Below are 5,421 nucleotides of genomic sequence, written 5' to 3'. Positions count from 1 at the left end.
ATCCTATGAGCATCTTCAACTACATTCCTGCATGGGATTGTGTTGAATGATTATGAAAATCTTTCTCTTTGCAAGTTAAGAATGCCCTGGACTGCAATTCTCAGGCTGGAGTCCTAATGTAGAGGGAGGATAAGTGATATGTAGTAAGGGAATCGTAAGTTGTGGAATTATATAAAGTGTTATCTATCGTAAGAAAGGACATAGTAGGGTTGGTTGCTCTATATTCAAAGTATGCTAGGAGGACTAATGTTAGTATGTCTGATGCTGGGAATGCAGGAAAGGAAAGTTTAGATGATGCGAAAAATGTCAGTACCTATCTTAAGTACTTGGACCTTCTTAGGATAATGGGCTTCCATCTCATTGCAACCTTGGTTTAATACTTGTGCAGAATCTGATTACACTGTTCGTAGGGTTTTTTATTTTATTTGTTGTTATTGTTGTTAGCTAGCTAGGTGGGCCGTGGGGTAGAAAGGCCCCAACCACAGCTAGGTGGGAATTGAAAAATATGTTTCTTTATCCTGTACTTTAGTTATGTTTGTGTTTACTTCTTGCTATGCAAACTAAATTTCTAGTAGTTTTATGATACATTGAGCTGCTTGGAAGTGATTTACTGTGAATTTGGGGAACCTAATACTCAATTTCTGCTATGGGGCATTAGGGGGTTGCCTGTTGGTAGTGTTTTACTGTGAATTTGGGGAGATAGTGATAACATCTGTATTTTATTTTGGTTTGGCAGTGTTTTGCTTGCTGGTAAGTTGACTGGTTCTTAAGTAGAGTGACGAAATTTTGAGAACAGTTGAACAGTTGACCCATGTCGTGTACACAATGTCACAAGCAGCTAGGGCAGGGAACGGGTCGGATATGGCTGTATCCGAATCCGAATCTGAATTTCTTAAAATATTTCTATCCGAATCTGAATCCAACATCCGATCGGGTGACACTAAAAATTAGAAAATTTATCCAAAACCAGTATTCGTATCCAAAATATGAAAATAGACCCAAACCCAACCTAATTCCCTGTTAGCCCAAAATAAAGAGACCTTCATTAGTTCATTTGAAGGCCCTTGAAGTTAAAAATTGACACTAAACAGCTGATGAATTTAGTTGGGTGGTCCCATCTTAATTAGTACAGATAAGTTGTGTTTATCTATGGACAAGGGTATATATAGTTCAGAGCTGGTCTGTAATCTCCAGTCAAATTAGTCGTTTTGCAGGCTACCAGTACAAAATGTCAGTCAAAGAATAGGGATTTGACCAAAAACTTTGCAGTAATTAAGAATGAGTGAAACAGTATTACCAAGGCTCATCTGTTTGGGACAAGTAAAGAGGACAAGTAAAGAGGCTCATCTGTTCACGGTTATGTTTTTGGTCCTAAGTTTCTCCATTCGGCTAAGTTGGAACCATACGGTAATTGTTACTACTCCTGACATCTGGGATGTTGTGTCAAGAAACGAACTCTTGCTCAGCGTGTCAGTCTCATGATCTTAGCAACTCCTTACAAGTAGGTGTGTTTTGCGGGCCGAAGCAAAAGCGACCTCAACGCATCGACCTCCAAGACCGATCTTGGCGACTCCTTACAAGTAGGTGGTACGAGCGAAGATACTTCGATCTGAACACTTGGCGAGGCGAGCAGCCCCCGCGATGATGTAATCATTGCCAAAATCTTATTTGCATTTCCCACCAGGAAATAGGGACTACCGCACCAACTCCCAATCAGAGTATGACTCACACCAAAACCACTCCAGCACTCATTCACGATCTCTACCCTACATTTGTACACAAAGGGTACACGTGTCTGAAGGATCTCCACCCCCAGAATCCTATAAATACCATCTACTGGAACTACGTCGGACCTGATTCTTCTCTCCCCAACAAAAGGAAAAAGAGAGATCGTGGGCGGTTAAGCTCACGGCGACCTCGGTCCCATCAAAGTCCAAACCCATCTCGTTCTCCTTCTACGATGTCGGGAAAAAGCTAAAACGGCTCCTTTACATTGGCGTCGTCTGCGTGGTTTCGATTCTTGGAGAGCCACTTTAGATCGGTTCATCCATCTCTAACTCTCCGACCCACGAAGCATGGTTAGCATAGAAGATCAAGTTGAACCTCGCCCACCGCGTTAGGAATAGCGAATGAAAGCATTTCCTTGCTTTCGGGGAGGAAAATGCTACTTTACGTGCTTTCAGTGGATAGTTATCGGCAACAACAAATTCGGAAGCGGGCGAACCACGGCATCAATGGCGTTAATCGGCGGCTTTAACGAGTTATCCCAAAGGATTGGCGGACCTCTGCGAAGAAGGACTTCGACCAGTTATTGCACAAGATGCTTAAGGCGTATCGGCGCATCTCCGTTCACCGCAGAGGTCCTCAGTAAATCCTCTCCACACGACTTTATCCAGCCACGCTTTCCCATGTATGACGGCAGCACATGCCCTGGTCAGCATGTGGCTCGCTATATCCAGAGTTTGGCACTCTATAGCTCACCCGAGTTCGATTATCTCCATTGCAGATTATTTCCAGCCAGCCTCAAGGATGGCGCTCTAGATTGGTTCTTTTCACTGGAGTCTGATTCTATAAACACTTTCGAGCGACTTCTTGATTTGTTAAGCCCGGCCGATCGTCCACAACAGCGGAAGAAGGCGGATCTTGATTCTCTGTTTCAATTATCATTCAAGGGGCGAAACTATTAAATGAATTCCTAGGGCGGTTCAAGGCGAACTGGTGCATGGAAAGTGGCTTGAAAGAATCTTTCGCCACAGCGGCCTTTTCAATGCTTGCCGAGTCGCGAAATAGCGACCTAGCTAGTCGTTGATGAAGAACGCGCCGGAGACATTTATCCGAGCTCTACGCTTCGCGTGGATAAATACATCAAGTTGCAAGAAACTTTAAAACTCCATGGATTAGCGAGAGAGCCATGAGGTTAGCCGAAGTCTCGGATCGTTCCCCTCGGGGCAAAGAAGCGCCCGGTCGCATGCCCCGGCTTCGTGCGTGCGATCGGATAACAACGAGAGAGTTCAACGTCGACCGTTCTCCCGATCACATCTTGGATAAGATTAAAGCGGCGCCTCATTTTCCGGCCGACAATCGGGCAGCCCGCGGATCGACTGGCAAGCCTTTTGTGCATTTCATAAAGCAAAGTGCCATGAAGCCGATGCATCTTTGGGGGCTCAAGCATTATCTCAAGACACGGTGGAAGGCTGGTTATATCAAACACTACATTAGCATTCGATGGCGACTGCGTCACAAGTTCTTTCGGCTCGTCGTTAATGCGTAGTCGATCTCCACCTCACCGTCACCGCCAAAGGGATACGGGCTCGTCCTCCGCGGTCGAGGGCGTTCCGTGGCGTTCTGCCCGAGAGCGAAGCGCAACTTCGTCCGATCGTGACAATGCTCGCTATTCATGTGATTACCTTTCGGACGATTCCGTGACTTCTTCCCCGAGAGAAAAGGCGTCGTCGGCTCTTCGAAGTCTATCATTTTACTTCCGCAGGCAGCTCACGCCCGGCGTTCGGTCGCGGCCTTGGCGATATCACTTTCCGCGGCCGCCGACTTAAGCAAAGTCGCCTTCCTCATAATGACGCGTTGGTCGTTCATGTCAAAATCAGCGGCCGGGCCGATCAAAGCGTCGTCTGATCGACCACGGCGGTTCTGTGACATCTTATTTTACCACACCATGCAAGAGATGAACCTCCCCAAGTCCGTTCTCGACCCGATCGCTCCCCCTTACGGGTTCAATGGCTCGAGCCGACCCCATTGGTGACATTATCTTACCGATATCGGTGGGCTCGAGAGGATAAGATTACCCGCAATACTTTCGGTTCTGCGTTCTCGACAACAAATTAAGCCATACAATGCCATCCTCGGACGACTGGGATTCATCGGATCACGGTATACATGCCGTCCACTTTACATCAAGTTCTCCGTTTCCCGGACCTCGAGGCATGATGGAGCTTAGAAGCAATCAACTTGAAGCGTACCATTGTAACCGGGTCAATCAGCGGATCGCACGCTGCTTGAATTGCTTCCCACCATCACGGGGAGCCCTCCAATTACACAATGGCCGCGTGACTTAGTCGCGAAGTCCAACCCGAACGCCAAGCGAGCGGGGGGGCTCTTCCAAGCGAAGTTCTCTCATGCCGATACCTGCTTTCGCTCCCGAGTCCTCAATGCACCGGCGAAGACCTCTCTAGCTTTGACCCAACGGCGGTGGCCGTCGATTAAAGTTTGAGATCGTCTCGGCCCATGCCCGCGTCGCCCGCGGGTGCCAATAGCAGCCGCACCCATCAATGTGTTTGCAGCGGTCCCACTCCCCGGTTAAGTGGCTACCTACCCGGCGCGTTGCCGAGCATTCGGCTCCACCATCGGCGACCCGGTCGGATCGTCCACCGGCGGTTCCACCCTTCTCACGGAAGTGAGTTAAGCCAAGTAGTGCTTAGCCACCGGTTGTAAAACCCGATGGCGAGAAAAAGAAAAAGTGAATCTTGGCGCGAAGGCGACCGAAGTTTGTATATGTAGGGGCTAACCTCGACCCCACACTTTCGGATCCCAACTTGTAAATTTCTTATCAATGAATAAAGATGTTTTGCTTGGTGGTATATCGATGTGCACGGAATCGATCCTAACCTCGCTTGCCACAAATTAAACGTGAACCCCAATGCTAGACCCGGTTCGACAACGACCTGCGTCGACTATCCTAGCGCTTTCAAAAAGCCATCAATGGCGAGGTCGAAAAACTCAAACAAGTCGGTTTCATCGAAAGGTAGACTACCCCGAGTGGATTGCCAATATTGTTGCCGTCCCCAAAAGAATGGCCGCGGTTAAACTTATCGTCGATTTCACAAATGTCAATCGGGCCACGCCTAAAGATAGCTTTCCGCACTCGCATTGACCAATGGTCGACCAAACTGTGGTCATGAACTCCTCTCCTTTATGGATCGTCTGATGGGTACAACCAAATCCCACTCGCCGAGGAAGATCAAGAAAGACTTAGTTCATTCACGAACAAAGGGATCTATTGTTACAACGTCCTCCCGTTTCGGTCTAAAAACGCGGCTGGGCGACATACCAACGCCTTGGTCCGCGGATATGTTCCAAGACATGTTAGGAGACACCATGGAGGTCTACATTGGCGACATGGTGGTCAAAAAAAAAAAGGTGATCACCTCACCCACTTAGAACAAAGCGTTCTCCGGACTTCTACGCCCGTCTGCGGGCATGAAGTTGAACCCGAAAAATGCCTCTTTGGGGCGTCCTCCTCGGCAAGTTTTTAGGGTTATCGGTGTCGCGGGCGGGGATCGAGGCAAATCGACCAGATCCGGCGTTCTTAGATATGCCCGATCCGCACAAAAAAGCGGATCTGAAGTTGTCGGGGAATGGTCGGGCTCAACCGATTCATATCAAGGGCCTCGGATAAATGTCGACCCG

The sequence above is a fragment of the Coptis chinensis genome, chromosome 4, assembly GCF_015680905.1.
Source record: "Coptis chinensis isolate HL-2020 chromosome 4, ASM1568090v1, whole genome shotgun sequence".
Classification (NCBI taxonomy): domain Eukaryota; kingdom Viridiplantae; phylum Streptophyta; class Magnoliopsida; order Ranunculales; family Ranunculaceae; genus Coptis; species Coptis chinensis.
This window is presented reverse-complemented; position numbering follows the sequence as displayed.